Here is a 24,406-nt window from a genome sequence, read left to right as displayed (position 1 = left end):
AATGGCTTACAAGGGAAAGAAACGCCAAAGGGCTTTGGTCTCTCAGAGGATTGAATGGTGGGCGTTGATGTTGCTATCCCATCTCTGTCACTGCCTGGTGGAGTGGCAGCTGATAGATGTCTGAGGAAGGAGAAAAGTTGGCCAACAAAGCTAGTTTCCAGCAGAAGGGGTGGAGTAGGCCCCACTGCCCCATCACCCTCTCTGCTGCCCCCAGTTTGAATTGGAATTTATGCCTGTGCTAGTGCTGGTTCTTGCATGTCGTCGTCGTTTAGTCGTTCAGTCGTGTCCGACTCTTCGTGACCCCATGGACCAGAGCACGCCAGGCCCTCCTATCTTCCACTGCCTCCTGGAGTTGGGTCAAATTCATATTGGTTGCTTCGATGACACTGTCCAACCATCTCATCCTCTGTTGTCCCCTTCTCCTCTTGCCTTCACACTTTCCCAACATCAAGGTCTTTTCCAAGGATTCTTCCCTTCTCATGAGATGGCCAACGTACTGGAGCCTCAGCTTCAGGATCTGTCCTTCCAGTGAGCACTCAGGGTTGATTTCCTTTAGAATGAATAGGTTTGTTCTCCTTGCAGTCCAGGGGACTCTCAAGATCCTCCTCCAGCACCACAGTTCAAAAGCATCAATTCTTCGGCGGTCCAGCTCTGACTTCCATACGTCACTACAGGAAAAACGATAGCTTTGACTATGCGGACTTTTGTTGGCATGGTGATGTCTCTGCTTTTTAAGGTGCTGTCAAGGTTTGTCATCGCTTTCCTCCCAAGAAGCAAGTGTCTTTTAATTTCGGGGCTGCTGTCTCCATCTGCAGTTATCATGGAGCCCAAGAAAGTAAAATCTGTCACTGCCTCCATATCTTCCCCTTCTATTTGCCAGGAGGTGATGGGACCAGTGGCCATTATCTTAGTTTTTTTGATGTTGAGCTTCAGACCCTTTTTTGCACTCTCCTCTTTCACCCTCATTACAAGATTCCTTAATTCCTCCTCACTTTCTGCCATCAGAGTTGTATCATCTGCATATCGGAGGTTGTTGATATTTCTTCCAGCAATCTTAATTCCGGTTTGGGATTCCTCCAGTCCAGCCTTCTGCATGATGTATTCTGCATATAAGTTAAATAAACCGGGGACAATATACAGCCTTGTCGTACTCCTTTCCCAATTTTGAACCAATCAGTTGTTCCATATCCAGTTCTAACTGTTGCTTCCTGTCCCACATATAGGTTTCTCAGGAGATAGATAAGGTGGTCAGACACTCCCATTTCTTTAAGGACTTGCCATAGTTTGCCGTGGTCCACACAGTCAAAGGCTTTTGCATAGTCAATGAAGCAGAAGTAGATGTTTTTCTGGAACTGTCTGGCTTTCTCCATAATCCAGCACATGTTAGCAATTTGGTCGCTAGTTCTTCTGCCCCTTCGAAATCCAGTTCTCGGTCCACATACTGCTGAAGCCTACTTTGGAGGATTTTGAGCATAATCTTGCTAGCGTGTGAAATGAGTGCGACTGTACAGTAGTTGGAGCATTCTTTGGCACTGCCCTTCTTTGGGATTGGGATGTAGACTGATCTTCTCCAGTCCTCTGGCCACTGTTGAGTTTTCCAAACTTGCTGGCATATTGAATCTAGCACCTTAACAGCATCATCGTTTAAGATTTTAAATAGTTCAACTGGAATTCCATCACCTCCTTGTTGGCCTTGTTGTTAGCCATGCTTTCTAAGGCCCACTTGACTTCACTCTCCAGGATGTCTGGCTCAAGGTCAGCAACCACATTATCTGGGTTGTCCGGGATATCCAAATCTTTCTGCTACCCCCAGTTTGAATTGAAATTTATGCCTGTGCTACTGATGGTTCTTGCATGTAAAGAGTGGCGTATCTCTTAATTTCAGAAAGTGTGTTGGTTCCCTTTCTATTTAAAAAGACTGCAGAGCGGCTAGAAATTTACTACAGTTTTGAAAAATCTGTTTAAAAATGGGAGATTGCACAAGTACACCAACAGGCACACCCCATACAATGCTCAAAATGCCACTTTTTTGGATGACTGCTCTCACGGTCATAGCTTCTGGCAGGAAGTAGGCAAAACGGGTCCATACTTTGTTGAAGGTAAAATGTGCCACATTTTGAGGGGGGGTCACCCCACCCTGGGGGCCCCCAAAACTCAATTTTTGTTTGGCCACTAGAGGATGCAAGAGATTTTTGTTCTATTGTTAAAAAGTCTTTATTTTTGTCAGCGAAAAATGGATGGGGGTCATTGATGTGGGTCCAGCCCCTAATGCCCAGGGATACATGTGGGCAGCCCAAAAACTTTTGGATATTGTGTGTCCTTACCTCAGACAATGAGCGAGATAAGGCTACACACTTATCTGTCCCTGCTTTCATATAATTATATAATATCATGAAAAGATGCACTTCTTAGCTCATATATGGTGTGTGATGATATTCAAGAGTTGTATTAATGTATTTCTTCATTGTACAAACACATTGCTGTGGATGAGTAAATGAGGATGAATAAACTGAAGCTTAATCCAAGCACTATGGAATCTATATTGAAATGATGGAATCTATATTGAAATGGCCGTTCCCAAAGAGGGCAGAGCCAGTGATTCAATGGGACTTGTGTAATGTCTTGATTTAACAATGGTCATTCACTTGCTTTTAGGCAAAACTCCAGTTGGGACTAATCATTGGATTTAGCACACAGTTGATTAGGAGATTTAATGGTCCACACAGAGATAAGGCGATAATGGTCTGCTATCTGAAGGGTATATGTGTCCAGAACCTGTTATGTATGTTCCAAGGAGTGCCTTTTATCAGCTTCATTTGGATATCAAACTGCAACCTTTTCTGAATGTCATATCTTGATTTCAGTCATTCTTGCTCTTTCAGAATACTATAAAACATTTCATATTGGTCTGCAATTACAGAGTCCAGAAACTTCAGTTAGGTACAGAATGAAGTCATCAGGATTCTGTCTAGATACCATGGCTCACCAGAAAGGCAAATACTGTAAGAGGGTTCTGAAACAAATCAAGCTTGAACTGTCATTAGCAACCAAAATAAGTAAACTGAAGCCATAGTACTTTAGACATACTGACCAAAAACCTGTTGTTTAGTACTGTATAGTAAATTCCAATCCAGTAGGCCTATTAAATCAATGATGATTTGGTGAGTCAACTCCTTCATATGCTTAGTTGATTCAAATACTGTAGGCCTATTCTAATTGCAACTTGCTTTAGCATACTAAGCCACAGTCAGAGTAGGTCTGTTTGAATAAGTAGAACTTATAGAGGAGTTGCCTTAGGAAAATCCCAATTGATACAATGGACCTAACTGTACTGCAATTTATTACACTAAACGACAGGATTTGGGTTATTATGTGAAGACAAGACTCTTTGGAAAAGACCTTAATGCTAGAAAAAAATGGAAGGCAGTAGGAAAACTTAACATGAGGTTGATTGACTCAGTGAAAAGAACCATGATTTTTAGTTTGTGAGATCTGTGCAGGACCATTAATGATAAGATCTTTAAGAGGTTATTAACTCATGTAGTTGCATAAGTGAAAAACAGCTTGACAGCATGTAACAACAGCAAAGAAAAACATCCGCTTACTCTTTCCTTATTATAGAGCAATTTTCCTTGGAGAGAATTCATCACAATCAAGTTATTACTAAAAGATTCCAAGCTTGTTTTTATTGGCATAGGAAATGTTGATGAGCTAATTCACGGGCTTTCCCCATCCATAATACAACAGCACTTACTCACTTGCAGTAAGATTCAGTTCATTACAAAGAATGGGCAGAGGAGGGGTGAGAGAAGGCTAATTTCAAATAAACATGTTTACCATCTATTGAATAGATTCTAACTTAGTATGAAAATGTACCTCTCAAATGACACCATTTTAGGGCATGGAAAATCCCAGATTGATATTGGAGATCATTCAATTCACTCAGTATCCTTAATATGAGTACCACTGAAAGACTGGGCAGAAAGATTACTCTCCTAAAATGCTTTTAAGCATTTTATCTTGACCGTGAATTACTTCTTGCTTTTTTCAGCTGCAAAGGCAACACTGCTTAGCAGACGCCATACGGGCAAAGAGAAGAGTACTCATCCCATGCAGGTCTGTGAAGGGTGAAGTGCCCTCTGCGTCAGGACATGCCTAAGGAAACAACTCCAGTGCTGGAGCGCTGCAAAGAAAACACCACCTGGGTGAGTTGCAGAAAGGGCCTTCCTATCGTTGACGATAAAAGCCCTGCGGTTTTCGGTGAAGGAAGTGCACAGAGGGCCTCTCAGCCTCCCATTGTGTTCCTGATGGTTGAGGTTGCTGTCTCTGTCACCTAGCTATAGGTTGGTGGTAAACCACATGCTTTGCATGCAGATAAGGCTCCAGGTCCTATCTGTTTCATCTCCAGTTAAAGGATGTCAGGTGGAAAACAACAAAGAATCTTGTGGCTCCTTCAAAATGAGCCAATGGTCAATGGTTTCTTCAGATGCATGAAGCATGTGTGTTCCCCACTAGGCAGAGACACGTGTTCACTAAAAGGCACATTGTGACCTGGACACGCCTGTGTGAAGCCGTGTCAGATTGTATTGGAAGTGCTTTGCTGGGTGGCACTAAGGGAGTGGAAGTCATCTGCACGGGGGTGATTGTTCCTGTGACTAGAATGAGTTGGGGAAGACCACATAACTGGCTTCTACTCCTTTGATCAGGACCAGAAACTTCACTCCATGCCCCACAGGATCAGCCTGCTTTCTAATAAATCCCCTGGGTTGGATGGGGATGATGGCCCAACTCATCAGGGAAGGAAGCAAGTTGGGGAAGTTTGCTGTAAGTGATCATACAAGAGGAACAGTCATATGAAAAGAAAGCCCGTGTGATATAAGGACTAGAATCTCAAACCAAGATTTGGGAGAAATGAGTTCATATCCTCCATCAGCCGTGAAACTCACTGGGTAACACTGGACCCGGTCACAGTCTCTCATTGTGACCTACCTCATAGGATTCATGTGTGCTGCCTCAAGCTTATGAAAAGAAGGATGGTATCAATAATAATAATAATAATAATAATAATAATAATAATAATAATAATAATAATAATAATAATAATAATAATAATAATAATAATAATAATAATAATAATAATAATAATAATAATAATAAATGAAATCTGTAATAAATGAAATATATGTACTATATAGAAAAGACTGTTAGAATAGTATGAAACAGTAAGAACTCTCTTCTAACTCTTTTCAAACATTTCCTCTTTTTTCTCCCTTTTATTTCAAAAGTCAACAGCCTGTGCAGCTAAATGAAACTAATAACAGAGCCCACAATTGACTTGCATATCCTTTAAAAAGCAGAACTACCACCCGAGAAGTCAAACACACAAAAGTCATGAGTGTCGTTCCAGCATATAATATATTGTGTCACTTAGTTCCTCTCCTTTTTTTGAACAGTCTCAGAGCTTTCTGCACAGTAAGCATTCAAAGTACACCACTTAGGTGGAGAGCGTACCGGAGCAGACTTACTAGGTGCTTGGCAAAGGAATGTCTACTATTCATCTTCTATATTAGCCTTGACTTCCCCCACTTAAAGAAATCAGTCTCTCTTCTTGAACACTGCATTAGCTTGGTCAACAACACACTGATTCCTCTGAACAGGGCAATTGACTGTCATTAATGCCTGTTCACAGACATGATAATGGGCCCCTTTTAAGCCTCGTTATTATTATTTTTAAAATTATCTCTGTCCAGCAGTTATGTTGCAAATCCAAGTCAGAAGTCATTTCTGACCAGGCTTCATGGCTGGAGATGCGTATACGCAGAATGGCATGAAAAACTTAAGGGGGAGATATTGCAGGGAAAGGAATTGTTTTAAATATCCATGGCATAGGATTTGCAGGGCCAGGTAGACTTTTAAGTTTGAGAAATCAGACTTGCAAAGAAAGAACATGCTCATCTCCTGAAGACCAATCAGAAAACAAAGCAAAGAAGTTTGCAAACAGGGAGTGGGAAAAGCTTATGTTGCAACAAAATCACACTCAATCAGCACTTAAGGAATCCTGTCTCCTTATGAGAGGTTATCTACAGTGTCTCCTTTAGCTCTTAGCTGTAAACTTTAAAGTAGCTAGTAAAGTTTATTATTATTATTATTATTATTATTATTATTATTATTATTATTAGTAGTAGTAGTAGTAGTAGTAGTAGTAGTAGTAATAATAATAATAATAATAATAATAATAATAATAATAATAATAATAATAATAATAATAATAATAATAATAATAATAATAATAATAATAATAATAATAATAATATACACTGCCTCTCTCTCCAAATAGAACAACAGATTTAAAAACACAATATACAATATCTAAAAAACAAACATATAGTAAGATTAAAAATTAAGTTTAAAAACAATTAAAAAACTGTCAAAAAATCACCATTCCTAATAAAACTTACCGGCTGAAGAGGAAGGTCTTTGCCTGACAGCCAACCTGGCTTCTTGGGGCAGCACATTCCAAAGCCTGGGAGCAGCCCCTGAGGAGGCCCTCTCTCATGTCCTCACCAAATGAACTTTGGAAGATAGTGGAACTGAGAGAAAGATCTCTCTGGAAGATATTAGAAGCCAAGACAGTTCACAAGGGGTGCTACAATCCTTCAAACAGCCCAAATCCAAGCCATATTGGGCTTTATAGGTAATAACCAGCATGCTGAATTCGGCCTAGAAACAGGCTGGCTGCCAGTGAACCTGTTGTAATGAGGGATTTGTATGCTCCCTGGAACCAGCGCCAGTCAGCAGTCGGGTAGCAGCATTTTGAACCAGCTGAGGTTTCCAAACACTCTTCAAAGGCAGCCCCACATAAAGTAATCCAAATGGGGTGTAACTAAATCATGTGTCACAGGGATTGGACATCTCAAGGAACAGGAGCAACTGGTACACCAGTTTCAACTCTGCAAATGCACTCATGGGAACTGCTGAGACCTGAGCATCCAAGCTCAGGGCTGAATCTAGGAGCACATCCGAGCTGCGGATCTGACTTTTCAGAGGGATTGTAAACAGGCTCTAGTCTCCATCCCACTCGCTTCGTCATCCCCAGCTCCTTAGTAAATCAAGGACCTAGTTTAGCTGCACTGCATGGGAGGGGACGCTTAGGCACAATCATGCCACTAGCCTTGGCCACCTCCACATTCCAGAGACCCACCAAGGCCTTGACAGGATCACCTGCCAAGACAGCATAAAATCCCCAAGAGGCATCAGAGAACCATTCGGATCCATCAGCCACCATTTTAACTGGCTCCACCCCACCCCTGCAGCCATGAGTTCAGAGTTCCAATAAGCCTAAACCTTACCAGGTAGTGGTTTGTCTAAGAGAACAGAACTAGCCAGAGCTCCTCCACACCCAGATCACCACCATCCTGCCCAATACAGAAAACCAGGTCAAGAGTGTGCCCTGCCACCTGAATGAGGCCAGGTACTAGTTGGGACAGCCCCATGGTTGTCATGGTAGACATGAAGTCCCGAGCCACTCCTACTAAACTGGTCTTCACATGAATGTTGAAGTCCATCCCACCCACCCCACCCCCCGCACAACAAGCCGAGGAGACTGTAGCACCACACCCAAGAGGAGATCAGCCGGCCAGCTCAGGCAAGGAGACGGCCATGCAGCAGGGTGCGCAGTACACCGACAGAATCCCTGTTCAGTCCCAGGTATCCAACTCTCAGGGACATCCCTGAAAGAGTTGAGGGGGATGGCATGTCGAAATAGGGCCTTCTCGGCTGTTGCCCCCCAACTTTGGAACACCCTCCCTATAGAGAGCCGCCTGGCTCTGACTCTTTTTGCCTTTTCAGTGTCAGGCAAAGACCTTTCTGTTTAGCCAGCATTTTAATTAAATAGTATTCTTTAGCTGGCCGTATGAGCAGTAGGCTTTATTAATATTAATGTTTTAATGATTGTTTTTAATGTAAGCTATTGTTATAATGTCTGTCTTTAACGGTTTTAATGTTTTTAAAGTTTTGATATTGTTGTACGCCGCGCAGAGACTACTGGTAATGGCACGGCTAAAAAAATCTTATAAATAAATGTTCTCAAACCCAGCAATCTGTGGAACAGAGCAGCTGGCCAAGGTGAGGGAACCTCAGTAGACCATGGCCATTCCTCCTCCCTACTTTCCAGCTCTGGCCTGCTGCTGCGCAGAGAACCCAGGTGGATAAAGCTGAGAAAGACTAAGTCCCCCAGGTTCATCCAACCAGGTACCTGTAATGCAAGCCAGGTCAGCATGTCCATTCCAAGATCAAATCCTGGACGTTAGCTGTCTTACCTTTTACTGACCTGGCATTTAGCAACAGCATCTTTAACTCAGGGGGTTTGCCATTAAAGCTATCCAGGCTATTTGAGTTGAGAGACAGGGGTTTTTTGGGGGGGCAACTAGGACTCTATTTTCTGCCCTCCTCCCACAATGTTGTTGATGTCTCCCAACTCTGTATCTCCCCCTGCCTTCCATAATTGTAATGACCGCTCCCTGCTCGCCCGAAACATCCCCCTCCTCCTCTGAAAACACATCCCCCACAATATTTGGATAATCCCAGCCAGCATATATGGTTACAGACTATCTGTCACAACACAAAGTTGTTTGGGGCAACCTGGTATTGAATAATAAGTTTTGCTTGATAAAAGCTTTTATAGACTGCAACCCACTTAACGGTCTGCAAAGAGGACTTCTATAAAGCAGACTGCAGTCCACAAAAGCTTATGTCTCAAAAGGAGACTTGTGGCACAATAGTTAAACTGCAGTACTGCAGTCAACACCTCCACTCACGGCTGGCATTTGATCCCAATGGATTCAGGTTCAAGGTTGACTCAGCCTTCCATCCTTCTGAGGTCAGTAAACGGAATAGTCAGTTCACGGGCGGGGGGGTAGGGGGACAGCGTGTAGCCTGACAAATTAAATTGTAACCTGCCCAGAGAGTGCTTGAAGCACTGTCGGTCAGTATACTGTATAAGCAGCACACTTTGCTTTATGTCAGATAAATTGTGTTAGATTTTTAAGATATTCCAAGGTTCTTTGTGATGTTGGCTGCAGTAGATTAACACAGCTGCATGCATCCCTTCAGCTGTTTGGCTATGCATGTATAGTTCCAGCACATTAGCTTCTCAAAAGGCCTGCTCCTAAAGGAGATGTAAACTGATGGAATTAGTTTGTTGACATTGATCAACACAGCTGGCAGCATTTCTGACCTACCTTTTGGGACATCATTTCAAGGACTATAATGACAAGCATCTGCACTTCACAATTTACCACTACACTACTGGCAAGAACAATTATTTCCTGGATGTTGGCATATGAGGGCAATTTTGAGCAAACCAGAAAGTATTGGTAATGTCAAACTAAAAGCAGGACAACATGGGCATGCATATGATGTATGTTTGTAGAAGCTATATGACTATCTAAGCCTGAACCCACCCACTTCCCACCCATTCTTATTTGAGGAATGTGACTTTGTAAAGGGACAGTCCTCCAGACTGGAGACAAATTCTTTTATCTCTTGCAGTGCCTTCTTATTAGATTTGGTCCCATTATACGGTTTTTACTCCTTCAGAGTGGATTGGCCTAGTACACAGTTTGTGCCTATTGAGAAATTGTCTCTGGATTCTCATAATAAGGGGAAGGAAGGGAGGGAGTGTAAGGAATGCTGCCTTCCATGCATGCAGATGCAGATCTATAGTCAGCTATTTCTATAAGTGAAACATAGGAGCAATAGGAAACCGGAAATTATTCAGAAAGAGGATAAAGTAAACCTAGCAGTACCAATCAGCATGTAGACTGAGAAAAGAGCAGAGCACACTTGGGATATCTACCTGTTCTCCTCTCTTACAGTGTTTCACATTTTGTGCTACATGTGTTGGAACTCTGTTCTAACACTGTCCGCCATTAGTCAGGAGTTGTCGAGCACAACATTTTGGATGGAATGTTGTGAGGGAGTATCTGTGAAGAGCCTGGTTCAAGATGTGCAGATTCCAAGCTGCCAGCCTTAGATTTGGGACCAGAAATCCAATGTTGTTGTTCTCCTAGTAGTATAGAGGCCACCCACTCATGGAATATGAAGATTCATATGGAATCTTAGTGGACACGTAGCAGACACTCTTAGAGGACACTCATTGTTCTCTGTCTCCAATCCTTGCACCTCATTCAAAGCCAGAGCTATGACATTACGACATGCCACATGGGGAGAGTGATCTGAAAGTTCTCAAGAACAATGACAATTCCTGTCACTATGTTCTATTTAGCATAATCTTTTTACGTTGCTGAATAACACATGGAGTGGAGGAACACTTTAATCTCACTCATCTTTGACCTCAAGGTGGCTGGAAAAGAACTTCCTAGACAGATGCCAACTGAAGGGAACTCAACAAGAATTCATCAAGACATTTGAAGTTATCTCCTGTGGCCTGATTATAGACAAAAGATATCTCACTCTTATGTGTTAATCAGTTCTTCTGTTCAGAGATGTCTGCGGCACCACCCAACATTTGTTTATTAAATGACCACTATTTAGGAAATTTTGATTGTCTCTTTTCTTTCTTGTTTTGCATTTTGCCTTCTGGATGTTTTGATTACAATCAAAACTCTTGGAATTCAAATTAAATCTTCTCTCTCTGATCTAGATTTGGGGTATAAAAAGGCTTTGCATATCATGTGAGTCTGCTTATCTGTACTCCTTGTCATTTCTCAGTGGCTGCCTGTTAAATGAACACTGTTAAAATAATCATCTATTTTATTTTTATTTCATGCTTTTCTGCCAATACAGAGACACAGGGAGGCTCACAAAATGGTTTTAAAGCTATGTGTGACTAAGAACATAATAAATCATATTATACAGACTGAAAGCCTTTCAGCCACCCAAGGAGACACATCATCTGCCCTTCTCACTCCCCACAACCATGGACTGTCTTGTACATTCAGTTCTTCAAAAAAAACTCTAGTTTATGAACATAGGTTATTGTCCTTCTGAATCCACGATTCAAAATGCCAGGCAATGGCCCAATATTGCTGCACAATATCCTGCCTATGTTACCAGCAGGAAAAGGTTTGCCAAGCTTGACATAGCAAATGGCAGCCTGAATGTGGGCAACACCAATGCAGCAATGGCAAGATGGTCTACACAGGATATCCTCTTGTGCTCACACTACCATTCATAAAGTGACACCACACAAGGGAAAATCCCAAAAGCTGACTTCTTTTATTCACCAGTTAACCACTTCTCACCCAAACACAAAGCAATTGTGAAGGCTGTTTTTCAACAATTACAAATAGTAGTGAGCAGAAGAGGGTATTCTGTAGGCCAGTGGTTCCCATGCTTGGGTCCTCAGGTGTTCTTGGATTAAAACTCCCAGAAGCCTTCACCACTAGCTATGCTGGCCAGGATTTCTGGAAGTTGTAGTTCAAAAACACCTGGGGACCCAGAGTTGGAAACCACTTTTATAGACCATCTTGACTGCTGCCATTGGTGTTGTCAACATTCATGGTGCTGTGCAAAGCCTGTCAGTCTTTTTCCTGATGAAGTGGGCTGGAGTTCACAAAAGCCTGCACCAGATTATTCTTGTTTTAGGTGAGGCAAGACTGTTTGTTGTCTTTGCTGCAACAAAACACTGGCTATTCTTTCTACCCCCACCCCACCCATAAAAGTGTTGGAGTTTTATATACAACCTTGCGTACTGCCTGTAGTTTGAGTGACTGAGAGGGAATTTGGGCTGGAATGATTGTCTATCCAGCACTAACCAATTGTTCCTTCCAGTTTTTGAAATCCAAAGAGAGCTCTATCTCTCAGTTGAGTGTTCTATCTCTCTCTTTCATCAGTTGGTGGCAGTTGCTTGTTTCCTGTTGATCTGTTCAATTGGTTGCTAAGCATGTGTGCAGTTAAGAAAGCAGTATGCACAAGTCTGTAATTTCAAGCAATTGTATGTAAAGAAACATGTTTTATTCTTTGTCTCAGAGTGAGTTATTGAGACTTTAAGTGCCAGTTAATGAGAAACCGATGGATTCTGGAAAACCTGTCTCTGTTGTGGGTCTCTGTACTTCTATTGCATTGGAAAAGAGGACTTTTAGCAGAAATTCAAATCTCTGCACTAATCTTATGTCCTTCAACATGCACTATGGAAGATGTGCCACAAGCTCCTCCTGATGTTGCCTATTACTGACAAAAAAATTATCTAATATATTTATTAATTATACTATGATAATTCTGACATGAACAACCACAACAAAAAAGACCTTCTGAAATTCTAGCCATAATGAGCCAGACCCAACCACCTTCCAAATTTTGCCTTAGCCTGTAATGGGTCAGTTCCAACTTCCTCTGTCTGCCCTCCTCCTGTTTCTTTCCCATCATGTTCAGTAAAGTCTCAGTAACTCACGCAGAGTTTTTACTGAGACTTTAAATGCCAGTTAATGAGAAGAGGATAGACTGCAGGGAACTTGAAGCTATTCTCCTTTGTGGATCTCTATAGTTCTACTCTGTAGCAAAAGAGAAGTTTACCAGAAATTCAAAACTCTGCAGCAAAAGGCTCCCAGGGATTCAAAACTCTCTTAGGAGTTAGGAACAGGGAGGAATGGCTTGTCCTGGAGACTAAGGGGTCCTCCTGAAGTCTAGAACATCTGGAGGGCATTTCTCTAAAGGCAGAACCTCCAAGGCTGATCTTCAAGGCTCAAAATGTTCATACAGATCAAGGTGGCCCTTCCAGTAACTGTGTCCTGGATTGCATATGGGTTTTAAAGGTAATGACCAGCATTTTAAATTGAATAGAACCCATGTTGTTGTAAAAAAGAAATTATATCCCAATGTCCAAAAAAGACCAAATGTGTTGCTATCATCTTCTAACATTGCTATGCATAATTGCTATTTTAAAATGCAATGGCAAGCAACTGGTGTCAGACTGAAGCAAAAGAATCATTTCCAAATTTTTTAAAATTAAAATTTCAACAGGCAGTTTTATGCACAGACCAACTCTGCACAGACCAACTCCTACTGGTCACATCTTATACAGCACTGCACATTAAACAGTACTTGAAACTGTACAAAAAGTTCCATTTACACTTTTGAGAGGAATGCAATTGATCGAACTATGTCAAAGAGAGGAGGCGGTCTAACTGTCCTTGCATTTCCAAGAGGCTAAAGTTCAGGTTTGGCTTGAATGATTGCAATTCATTCTGATTAGATAACTGTAAAAATGCCCTGAACTGTCTCAGTGTACACATATTTGCTATTTTCTGGCCAACTTTCTACACAAGACTGTTTTTTTTAATATCATACAACGGACTCATTGATTGTCCAGGACACTGGAACCTGCCAGGTTAAGAAAAATTCTATGGTAAATCATTCATTCTTCTAGTTACTTGTTTTTACTGATCTGGTAGAGTCCACAAGGTACGTGAAGGAGGGTAAGGGAGCTGTTGCAGGGGAATGGCATGTCTTGGCATGGAGAGGGGAAGAGGACAAAAAGGAGAGAGAAAGTGAGACAGAAAGAGAAAGAGATCTCCTGAGGTTTCCTAGTCTGTCCTTTACATGATCTGACCCATGTTGACATACTTTCTGCTGGAGTTTTTAACAACCTCGCATGCTGCCTGTGGTTTTAATGAGTAGGAGGGACTTTTCTGGGCTGGAGTGACTGTCACTCTATCCAGCAGTAATCAATCATCCCTTTGTGCCTTTGACTTCAAAGAGAGCCCTGCTTCCCAGCTGAGTGTTCCCTTCCCTTTTTTCTTTACCTGCCAAAAGCAGTCTGTTGTTTACTGTTGATCTGTTCAAAACTGTAAGTATGTAAATGTTTTTAATTCTTTCTCCTACAAATGTCTCAGAGTGAGTTATTGAGATCTTAAGTGCCAATTAATTAGAAACGAGTGAATTATCAGGGGAACTTGTAGTTTTTCTACTCTCTGAATCTCTATACAGTACTTCTATTATATACCAAAAAGGAATTTAGCCAAACATTCAAAACTCTGTAACACTTCCTACCTAAAAGTTCCTGCTGTCACTTCCAGGAAAGGACAGAGGAGGCACCTTGCCTTTGTTCAGGGTGGGTGGGGGAGGAGCCATGGCTCCTTGCAGCTCCACCTTAATTAGCTACAACTAGGATTCTTCTTACCTTTCCTGTCTCAGTGCAATTCTTTTTTTAAAAAAACCTCTAGTTTTCTCATTTTCTAAGAAGCATGGATATAATTTCTTTCCAGAGGGGAAAATATGCGCTGTTAACCATTCTGATTTCAGAAGCTGAATCCACAGCTTAACTTACTTGCTCCTTGATCTGCCAATAGGAACAAAGACAGAGTTCATGGCCAGTTCTCCCATATGCTCCTAAAAGCACTAGTTAAAAGTGATTCCCCATCCCTTCTAAACAAGCAACAATTATCCAGGGAAGAGAAGTCCGTTTCTCAGTCAATGCACTACATCAGTGGTCCCCAACCTTGGGCTTCCAGATGTTCTTGGACTTCAACTCCCAGAAATCCTGGCCAGCAGAGGTGTTGCTGAAGGCTTCTGGGAGTTGTAGGCCAAGAACATCCGGAGGCCCACGGTTGGGGACCACTGCACTACATCATAGGTTCTTCACCTGTGGTCCCCAGACCCCCAGGGGGCTGCAATGCCCTCACAGGGGGTCCACAAAGGCTTGAAGAAATGTTATGATCTTTTACAGTTAAAACAGAATGAATGAATGAATGAAAGCAAAACAAAACGTAAAACAAAATCTTAATTTCCCTTGCTTATTTGTGTAAAACTTGGCTTTTCTAACCTACCACCTTCATTAAAAACAAACAAAAGTAAAAATCAGTTATGAAAATAAGTGTTTAATATTTCTGCACACAAAGAGAGCATGCAAGTGAATGACACTGGGTGGCTGAGAGGCAGCACAAGACATTTCTTGCTACTGTGCATTCAAGTCAGAAGCCACAGAAAGAGAGAGAGTTGGAGTCAATCAGTGTCAGTGTGAGTGAGTGTTCAGACGGACTTCATGATCATGTTTCTTCTATAGTTTCTGTTAAGAAAACCATTCGGTTATTGTCTAGTAAAGTGACTTTTCAATATTGTTGCAGTGAATTTCGTAACAATGCATTTTGGCTGAGCCTCAGAATGGATTGCTGGATGAATTTGAAACATAAAAGAACTGATGCAGTTGATGAGGGTGCATCCTGTTCAAAGCAAAATTAAGTATTTCCAGTCATTTTTAAAAATGTAGCTGTTATAGCAAGGAATATCTGTTGAGGAGACCCCTCATGAGAAATTTTAAACAAATATTTGATGCACTTTAGGATTTTAAATCTCGAGTTAAGTCTTGGTGGTCCACGGCAACAAAATATGTTGGCAGATGTTGGGGGTCCGTGGTAAAGAAAAGGTTAAGAACCACTGCACTCCACGGTAATCCTCTACCCAACAGTTCACTCAGTCACTGGTCATGACCTTGTGTCTCTTTTGTTGTTCAGCTTATAGGTAGGCTGTAGGGAAGAGAACTGAGTCCTTCAATGGATAGTGTGACTGTTGTAATCAATTGTACTGACGTTTCCCCTTCAAACAATAAGTGTAACAAATTAGCTTGAAAAGTAACTTTCTAAAATTTTGGCAGTAAAAACATCATCTGGAAATATCTGGAATCAACTGCAACTGCTTATTATTCCATTTTTAATTAATTTTAAGTTCTATTTCATATTATTGGTCGGGGGGTTGATTGCATTGCCTTTTATTATAATGCTCAGTTTTAATTGTTGAGTTATTTCATGGTTGCTATGAACCATCTTGACAACATTTGACCATCTGCCTCTCCATACAATCCAGCTTATGCACAAATTGGATTCATCTGTATGCAGACCAAAAAGAATTTCCCCTTCAAGCTGATTCAGGGAACAATTTTGATTTGAAGACAACCTTCCCTGACTTCAACAACCCAGACTGAAAAAAATCTGTGACATTTAAGACAGGAATTATAAAGCCAGTTGTTCTGTATTAGTTCGACTGATATAGATGTGCCTACTGCTATAACAGCTGACGTAACTGGCTGAATTGCTCGGTGGTTTAGGTATCTGACTGTGGTGCCAGAGTTTGTGACTTTGATTCCCAGTTGTGCCCCCTGGAGAGTGAGCCAGCCTATGTAGTCTTGGGCGAGCTGCACAGTTCAGGGTGCACCCAGAAGAAAGGAGTGGTAGACCACTCCAGAGTACTGTGTACATAGATAAACCTTGGAAAGTATTGCTAGAAATCAGAATCAACTTAACAGCATGTAGTAGCAGTAGTAGTAGTAGTAGTAGTAGTAGTAGTAGTAGTAGTAGTAGTAGTAGTAGCTGTTGTTGTTGTTGTTATAACAGCTGATACTTCAAATGGAGAACTGCAAATGGTTATGAACTCAGAAACCATTCTTGTAAGTAAAAAAGACATAGCGTTTTCAAAGAGATAACCAATTTAGTCTGCTGCAGCATATTTTACTTCAGCTTGCCCAGGACAAAGTGTCTTTTCTAAGGGGAAAAGGAAAGTTAAACAGAAATTTGAAAGGACAGCAGCTGAATTTATTTATTTTATTTATTCAAAATATTTTTACCCCACCTTTCTCCTAGAAAAGGACCCAAGGCGGCTTATAACATTGAAAGACAATATTTAAAGTTGAAAATGATGAGTATAAAATGGTGGTTAACATCATTAAAAGACGATATTTAAAGCTAAGAACAATAAATATACAAACATTTCATTAAAATGCTACTCTGAGAAATGGAATTGGGGCACCTTCATAAATTCCACTTTGCAAGCAGGAACTCCGATAGAGACAAAGGCTTCTTAGCATACTATGCCTAGAAACCCGTTCTTTCCTGTGGTTACCTAAGGGCAAGCACATAAGCATCTCTCCATGCCCAGGCTCTCCTTCACATGAACAGGCAAGCACTCCATGTGAAACAGGTTGCACTTCAGTAGTGAGACTGATTGTATAACAGGGGAAAAACCTGTGCGAAAAGTTATAAAAGTGCCCCTGTACGAGAATCTGACTAAGATTTTGGCCAATTTGTATTAAGAAACTGGCTTTCCCTACAGATTTACATATATACAGTATAGGCAGCATATATAGGCAAGAAATGTTTCTTCTTCACAAAAACTCTGACTTCAGAACAGCTAACTAGTTCTTGAGTGCAGAATTGCTTCCACACATTGTGGTTGTATATTAGCTCACAGACATTTTCTGTTTCCTAGTCCACTCTGATTCCACTCAATAACCATGTATATAATATGTGCATAAATTAGTAGCTTGACTATTGTGCTCCAGATGTCTGAAGAAGTGGAATGTAATTCAGGAAAGTTCACACTGAAATAAATGTGTTAAGTCTTTAAAATATGGCAAGACTTTGTGTTTCCATTTGGTTTGGTTATGTCTTTATTAGGCTAAACTGAAATATCATAAAGTGGTAGGCAAAGTGAGCTCCCTGGAATGGTTCTCTGGATAAATCATTAAACAAAAAATTGTGGGAAGAGGGCTAAAGGCATTACTAGCCTAGTTTTCTGCACTTTTCTCCTTCTTGCTCTGTTTCCCCTAAAATAAGACCTAACCTGAAAATAAGCCCTAGTAGGATTTTTCAGGATGTTCGTAATATAAGCCCTACCCCTAAAATAAGCCCCACCATTGTGCAGCAACCAGAAGAAGATGACATGACTGTATTTGAATAAATGTAGATTGTTTTACATGAAAAAAAATCCCTTAAAAATAAGCCCTAATGTTTTTTTGGAGCAAAAATTAATATAATACCCTGTCTTATTTTTGGGAAAACAGGGTAGTTTATCAGTCTTATAAAATGGGCATAGTGTGTCTCAAAAGGACTACAGATAATGTATATGATGAACTGATTTGTGATCATCCACTCTTAACAATACACAGTCACAAAAGTTACTCCAACAGCAAGATCAAACCATTAATCAATTCTCTGTCCAGGAGTGGCAAAGCCATATCAAATGAAGCATTAAACTTCTAATCTTGAAAACTATGGTAAACACTGGCTAATTGACTAGCATAAGCCATGTTGAGTCAAATATTTAGTTTTGCATTAAATCTGTATCTAACATTAGAACATTTCCTCTTGATTCAAACAGCTAAAATGTGGGTTTTCTGCTCCATTTCCCATATCTAATTAATGTCCAGCATTGACTCATTTTATAATAACATTACAAATGTATCAGCAAACATGCATAAAGGGGAACCCAAATAGGTCTGTAGGATGATTAATTCTTATTTCTCCATTTGCGAAGGGTGCTAATATGACATAAGTAAGGCTATTTGCAGACACTTGCCTGAGCTGTAAACAGTTAAGTCCTCTGATTGCTTAGATCAACAGTCATCTAGATCTGGAGATAAGCACTACCAAAGAACACATAGTAGCTAATTTAATTTTGATCTCATTAAGAGTTAAAAGGTGATATGCTGCTACATTTACAGGCACTATTGGCAAAGCAATTAGATTGGCTTCATCTAATATGATTTTGAACAACCTTTACTAGTAGATATTTTAAATATCGAAGACAGTATAATGTAACACAAGATGCAGTATACATCTAAAAAGGAAAGTTGATGTCCTGTTTTGGCCTCTATATGTACAAGTAAGAAGCAACTGTTCTTGTTATTTGCCAGTCTCCATAGTCAAATCAGAGTATGGCTTGATTCACCGGGGGATTCTGGAGACTTTTCCATATTCTGGTTCAGAGATCAGGCAGGTATAACTTTCCAGATGTTATTGGACTGAAATCCCATAATCCCTCCTTGCTTCCTGTGTTGAGTGGCCTCTTCAGGTTTGTAGTCCCAACAGCATGTGAGAAAGGCTACACATGCCCATGTTCTCCACTCTGGTAGGGAAAACTGCCTGGAGCATGATGGGAAATAAGTAGGAGGAGGGCAGGCAGAGGAAATTGGCAGTGGCCCATTAGAGGTCAAGACAAAATCCGGAAGGTGGTTGGGTCTTGCTCGTAATGGCTAGAATTTCAGAAGGTCTTTTTTGTTGTGGTGTTTCATGTCACAAGCATCATAGTATAATTAATAAATACATTAGATAATTTTCTGTCAGTAACAGGCAACATCAGTAGCATTTGGCGAAACTATTGTCACATCTTCCATAGTGCATGTTGAAGAATAAACCATGTTTCCCCAAAAATAAGGCAGGGTCTTATATTAATTTCTGCTTTAAAAAAAACATTAGGGCTTATTTTCAGGGGATGTTTTATCTTACAGTCACGTCATCTTCTTCTGGTTGCTGCACAATGGTGGAGGGCGGGGTTTCACTTAACTAGGGCTTATTTTGGGGGTAGGGCTTATATGATTTTGGGGGCCAGGCCTTGAACTGTGTAGAGTAGTGTAGAATTGTGTAGAGTTGTGTCAGATGGACAACAGACTATAGGATCCCTGGAAAGTACAGCCTAAGCATTCTTGCCTGAAGTATAACTTTACACAGATCTAGTCACTAACCTTGCCACTAATCATGAGCTACGGCAGGGGGAAGAGGAAGTAATGTGAGGCCATCCTATAGATCAACAGAAGTTTTCTTTGGCTGCCTCCTGTGGTTCTCTCAGCCAATGGAATGGGTGGATGTTTAAATGAGAGAAAGGCAGATGTCATGGGGGCACTCTGACTGCATCAGATGCACTAGGAGGGGCTTAGCCTTCTATGGTGCAAACTGGTGTTGCAATGGGTTTCATGGCAGCCGCAGAAAGGACTTGCATTTGGGGGAAATAGCACACTGTACCTTTAACATGAATCTCCCTCTTAATTGTCAGAGTCTGGTTCAGCCAGCCTAAGGCCACCCTGGCTAGTTAGGATTGTGCCCTAAGTCAGGAAGAGAAAAAGAAAGAAAGGTCCACATAGTCAAAACTATGGTTATTCCAGTTGCAATGTATGGAAGTGAGAGCTGGACCATAAAGAAGGCTGACTGCCGAAGAATTGATGTTTTTGAATTGTAGTGCTGGAGGAGACTCTTGAGAGTCCCCTGGACTGCAAGGGGAACAAACCTATCCATTCTGAAGGAAATCAACCCCGAGTGCTCACTGGAAGGACAGATCCTGAAGCTGAGGCTCCACTACTTTGGCAATCTCATGAGAAGAGAAGACTCCCTGGAAAAGAACCTGATGTTAGGAAAGTGTGAAGGCAAGAGGAGAAGGGACAGCAGAAGATGAGATGGTTGGACAGTGTGATTGAAGCTACCAACATGAATTTGACCAAACTCCAGGAGGCAATGGAAGACAGGAGGGCCTGGCATGCTCTCGTCCATGGGGTCACGAGGATTCGAACATGACTTAACGACTAAACAACAAAATAAGTTGTTGGCAGGAGAGGTATGTAAATGTTTGGGAGGCACACAAGGTCCAATCCAGACTTGCTCTCTCCCATATATACTTCACACATTTTGTCTTCATCTCAATCCTTAGCCAAATCTTCCCACACCCCCACTCAGTCCCTACATCTGAATTCATCCACTATTACTTTGACCTGCCTCCCCACACCTCCCTTCCTTCAGCAACCAACAGAACATGTCTCTTCTCCTCCTACCCACAATCCCCCATCATTGCTCTTCATATGCACATACCCAGACATACTATTACTTTTTCAAAAAACCCATCATGTCTAGACCCACCAACTCCTCTCTCATACATACACACTACACCTTCTTCCCAGCCGTATGGTTCCCCTACAGGAGATCCTGCCCTCCAAATCCCACACCATGCCACATGATGACTCCTTTGTCAACATGGACAAAAACATCCCACTATGCACTCCCCTCATCCCTTCCATGCCCCACATGCCCAGCAGCCCTAACCAATCCCTCACACCATTTATAAGATGCCCCCCACAACCCACCCTTCAACAGAGGGGTTAAAATCAGTTAAGTGTGTTTCCAGTTAACTCCAACACTTGACTCCATCTTTGTATTTCTGGAGCTGGTGGGCAATGTATACCTCTGCCAGCGTGGATTCATACGTTGGCTTGGAACTATTTTCCCCATGACTCCTGATCTGACATAGACAGGTAGAGGCACCAATTGGTGCTTCCCACAAGGCTGTACTGGGGCTGGATGTTTGTGCAATTATAAGATTCTTCTGCCCCCAGCCAGCCCTTTATTCTTCCCTGGGTCCAGTGTGGCTGAGGTGGTTGCTTCAGGGTCGGATAGGTTTTTTGGGCCCATCTCACCTGATTGGCATATAAAAGGTGGGCAGACGTATTTTTGCCTATCCCACACTGTTTACCCATGGGATTCTGAGGGCTATTCTAGGTTTGAGTCGTATTTAAATAGGCCAAATTGTCAGGTAGTGCAAAAGAGAAGGTGAGTTTCAGTGAGTTTCCAAAAAGCACATGGGGTCCTACTGCACCCAGCATCATGGTAACCAGGATCTAGTGTTTCACTTGCTGGGATGAGGGGTGAATAAGGCACAGTCCCATCCATTGCATGTCTTAGTTCTAGACAATTGGATGGATGGCAGATAGGGAGGTTTTTCTTCCCAGTCTGTGGCCAGCTGGGTATGAGCTGTTCAGGGGACAGCTCTGACCAGGGGCTTGGGACTCATCTGCTAAGGATTGGAGGGAGGGTAAGAGATACCCCTAGAGCCTGCCCCAGGGATCCACATGACGTCCAAGCCCCTCTGCAGGATGGGAGTGATTGGAGGTTAAAAGCAATAAAGTGTGGCCCTAGTTAACTCCAATACCTGTGTCCGTCTCTTTATTTCAGGAATGGGTGAGCAGAGATTAAATAACAGTGGTGGAGGGAAACATTGAATATTAATTTCATGAACTTCAAAATAATCGTGTGAATAAATCAATAGTGTTTCAGAAATTCATAGTATTACTGTATATTCCAAAGTGTCAATAGTCAACAAGGGACCACAGCGGAATATTTTAACTACAAAAATTCTCAAACGCTTTCCAGACAGTTTATATGTCTCCTCTACATTTTCTCTTTTGCATTCTTTTTCATCATCCCAAAAGCAGTCTTGACTACCACTAGCAAAGTTCCATCTCCCACCCCTCCAAATGTAGGATATCCACAAGAATAATCACAGGCCTGACACTATACTGATTTCCTACTGATTCTGCCTCTTATCACACAAGAGGTGAATTACCAAGACAGGGCTCATATGATCAGCATTGCTGATTTATCAAGAAAATATCAAACTAGTGGCATTCCCATTTGGACATAAGAAAAAAAGCTCTCCTCTTTCTCTTGATCCTGAAGAATAGAGATCCAAGGGTTGGACCCTTATAAATTTTAAACAGAAGTTTCCAAGAGCTGCAGATGGAGATGGTATTTGTAGCAATCTGTGACAGATTCTTACTGCTGATCATACAGATAAAAGGTAAAATGGATGGAAGAAGCAGTGCAGGACGAATATTCAATTATTGGTCTGGATACAACACAATATCATTGTTTAGAGTTGTTGCATGCATGGTCAGAACGGCCACAATGACATCCAGCCTCTAATAGGAAAGGGATGAGAAGACCACTGTTTCTTCAATTGGACATGTTGGAGTAAGATGTTCCTTGCTTAAAAACTGAATTTCCTTTTTTTCCTCTTTCAGTCTGCATTTGGTCCTGCCATTAGGTAGAAGGGGATGGATGATTCAGAAGTCATATACTGGGGAATGGAAAGGAATACAGTGGGGTCTTGACTTGAGAACTTAATCCGTATTGGAAGGCAGTTCTCAAGTCAAAAAGTGTGTAAGTCAAGTCTCCATTGACCTACAGTGCATTGAAAACCGATTAATCCCGTAACAGGCCGTTTTTGTTCCATTTTGGTTTTTTTCTGATCTGTAAGTCAATTCTCAGGCTGCAAGTCAAACCTAAATTTTGCAGCCAGAGAAGTCTGTAACTCAAAAAGTCTGTAAGTCAAGCCGTCTGTAAGTCAAGGGTCCACTGTAGTGGAGTAATGGATGATAGAGCTCTTTGTGGTACATGGCAGGTCCTACATACAACTAAACTACATCAGGGCCTGAAGACAGAATTCTACTCACACTGAAGCAGAACTACTCCATTTTAGTCTTTGGTGCTACACATGTTCTTTTCAACTACTAAAAAACTACCTTTTTGTTTGTTCCTTGTTCCTTGTTGGCCGCGGCTCTTTGGCCCCAGTGGTGGCGGAAACAAGCAGCAGCAGGAAAGGAAAAGGAAAGAGAGAGGGAGGGAATGAGTGACAGACCATCAAGACGGATGGATGGATGCGGATGGATGGATGCGGCAGGCTGTGAAAGGAGACGGGGAGGGGAGCACACGCAAGAAGGCTGTTCTTTCGGCATCACCCCCTTCCCAAAGGCTATCATTGAATAAAGCTTCAGAGGTCCACAGACAGTAATATTCTCAATGGGAATTGACACAAATCAGTTTAACAGTTATGAAAAGATTTTAATCTCAGGCCAACACCCTATTTTACATTTATTTATTTATTTATTTATTTATTTATTTATTTATTTATTTATTTATTTATTTATTTATTTATTTATTCATTCATTCATTCATTCATTCATTCATTCATTCATTTATTTATTTATTTATTTATTTATTTATTTCATATGCCGCCCACACTACCCAAAGGTCTCTGGGCGGCTTACAGCATTTCCCCCCCCCCACTTCTTTTTGAGTTAAATCTCACTGACTACAGCTCTATACTTTAAAAAACTAAATAACCTTTATTTAAATCTTCAACATTCTGCTCAGACCTTAAATTTGGAGGGGTGTCAAGGAAAATTGCAGGCCTGAGCAGAATGGAGTGTATTACTGAGAAGCCATAATGATCAGGTGTGCTGAAACTGAGTCCGCATGACTCAGCAGAGATGATGTAATCCAGGGATGAGGTAATGTGTAACCTCATTGGTTCTGTATATGTATATATGTATGATTGTACAGTTAGTTGTATCTTCACCTGCTTGAAGATCACATCTACTCGTTATGCTGCCAGACTGCTGTATATTTGCTGTAAATACACTTTGCTGAAGGAAATGCTGCTGGACTATGTGTGAGTTATTCCTGGACTGCCTGAACTGCCAAATACTTTGCTAAAACCGTGATTTCCGCTGAGAAAACTGACACAAAGTGTAATTAGCATGGGCAGAAATGGAAACTGGACAGCAAACCGTTGCACAAGGATCATGGTGAGGTTGATGGTAAGACAGAACGACATACAAAATCCACCTGTGATTTTATACTTTTGGACTTTATTTTGTTCTCATGGACCACAGTGGGCATATTCATTTTTGTGAAGATGACATAGTGTTCTAACTGGACTAGGCATTAATTTGGATCTTCATTCATCAGATCTTTTCAAGGTAGATAATAGACTACTTTGAGTGTTCTAAAGTGTGAGGGTTTAAAGTGGAGACAGGGAGAGGGCCTGACATAGGTTAGCCACAGGAAGCCTCTGA

At 41.3% G+C, this 24,406-nt stretch overlaps 1 long non-coding RNA gene across 1 annotated transcript; it reads left to right on the top strand.

Moving 5' to 3' along the window:
* The first annotated feature begins 3,393 nt into the window (after positions 1 to 3,393).
* Positions 3,394 to 23,984, top strand: LOC144588409 (uncharacterized). Its single transcript, XR_013543952.1, has 2 exons — positions 3,394 to 4,205; positions 10,360 to 23,984. It is a non-coding gene; the product is annotated as an uncharacterized LOC144588409 (long non-coding RNA).
* The last annotated feature ends 422 nt before the right edge of the window (positions 23,985 to 24,406 follow it).

This window comes from Pogona vitticeps, chromosome 3 (genome assembly GCF_051106095.1).
Source record: "Pogona vitticeps strain Pit_001003342236 chromosome 3, PviZW2.1, whole genome shotgun sequence".
Lineage (NCBI taxonomy): Eukaryota > Metazoa > Chordata > Lepidosauria > Squamata > Agamidae > Pogona > Pogona vitticeps.
Note: the sequence above shows the minus strand (reverse complement) of the source record. Positions and strands in the feature narration are given on the sequence as shown.